Source organism: Limulus polyphemus, unplaced genomic scaffold (assembly GCF_000517525.1).
Source record: "Limulus polyphemus unplaced genomic scaffold, Limulus_polyphemus-2.1.2 Scaffold2185, whole genome shotgun sequence".
Classification (NCBI taxonomy): Eukaryota; Metazoa; Arthropoda; class Merostomata; order Xiphosura; family Limulidae; genus Limulus; species Limulus polyphemus.
In genome coordinates, this window is record NW_013667795.1 from 49,948 (window position 1) to 51,366 (window position 1,419).

The 1,419-nt window shown below is 34.7% G+C and overlaps 2 protein-coding genes across 2 annotated transcripts in view; one reads left to right on the top strand and one right to left on the bottom strand.

The window, feature by feature from the left end:
- Positions 1–1,419, top strand: part of LOC106466201 (atrial natriuretic peptide-converting enzyme-like) — a 27,003-nt gene that overhangs the window by 21,162 nt on the left and 4,422 nt on the right. The gene's annotated exons all lie outside the window — the stretch shown is intronic.
- The window catches only part of LOC106466200 (cAMP-dependent protein kinase inhibitor gamma-like), a 41,720-nt gene that overhangs the window by 7,541 nt on the left and 32,760 nt on the right, over positions 1–1,419 (bottom strand). The gene's annotated exons all lie outside the window — the stretch shown is intronic.

Sequence of the window (1,419 nt, forward strand, 5' to 3'; positions counted from 1 at the left end):
TAATTTGGATGGGAATAACCTTAACAGTGTTATGAAGGAAAGGGATCTTGGTGTAATAGTCAATCAGTCTCTAAAGCCATCAAATCAATGTGCTGTTGCTAGTGGTAGGGCAAATAGGATTTTAGGTTGTATCTACAGAAATGTTGAATGCAAGTCTAAAGAGGTTATAATTTCATTGTAAAGGTCACTGGTTAGGCCACATTTGGAATATTGTGCTCAGTCTTGGGCTCCTTACCTTAGGAAAGACATTGAATTGTTGGAAAGAGGTCAGAGAAGGGTTACTAGAATGGTGCCTGGGATAGAGGGGTTGTCATATAAGGAGAGGCTGAAATCTCTCAAATTGTTTTCTCTTGAAAAATTAGGGGGGATCTGATTGATGTGTTTAAGATTGAAAAGAGGTCTGATAGTGTTGATGCATCATCTTTTTTCATATTCAACAGTGAGAATAGTAGGACTAGGGGACACAAATATAAATTTTGGTAAGGTAGGAGTCGTTTTCAGCTAAGACAGTTTCATTTTTCTAACAGGGTGGTGTGCTTTTGGAATGGGTTGCCTTCAGATGTTGTATAGGCAGTAAATTTAAGAAAAACTTGATAAGGGCTGGCTTTAATATTTTTTTTTGTAAATTATTTTAATTTAGTTTAGAGGATGAAACAGCCAAGATGGACCAATAGGTGTCATGTTGTCCCAAAACGTTATGTTATGTTAATCATCATGGGAGTGAAAGGCCTAATGGTTGATACGTTAGAGTGAGATTACCAATTTCGTAAGAAATAAGGAAAATAAGTTGTCTTGTCAAAGGATGTTCTAAAGTAATTTTTCGTGATGTAAAAGACTGTTTAGTTTAGATATTATTGATTGATTTATTTTGTGAGTGAATATTTTATTATGATTTAGTTTTTGTTATAAAAGGAGTTAAAACCCCAAGAGCTGTAGGAAGTAATGTTTATAATTCATTGATGTTGAGACTATTGAACATCATGTGCAATACACTGATGTCAAGAATATAGAGATTTCTAGAAGGTGGGCAGACGATTAAGTGATAATCATATAAATAGTGTGAGAAGAGCAGAACCAGCAGACAGACAATAGCAGAAGAGAGTAAAGTTATTGGCAAGAAAAAGTTTGGTATGAAGTTAACTACCGTAGAAGTGATAGACCTAACATTTAATATGTTAGAGTAAGACTAACAGTAGAAAAGGAGATAAAGAAGAATTATTCCATCAAAGCGTAGTTCTAAAGTAATTGAATCAGCCTGAGTGCACTTTGACAAAAGGATATTTAGAAGAAAGAAGACCAAACAATTACAGTAACTCTCACCGCAATTGTAAGTGAATCACACACACAGAATACTAGTGTGATAGCAATAGAGAAGATAGTTTGGCTTGTCAACTGAAATTCTAAAGCAGTTGAATAGGC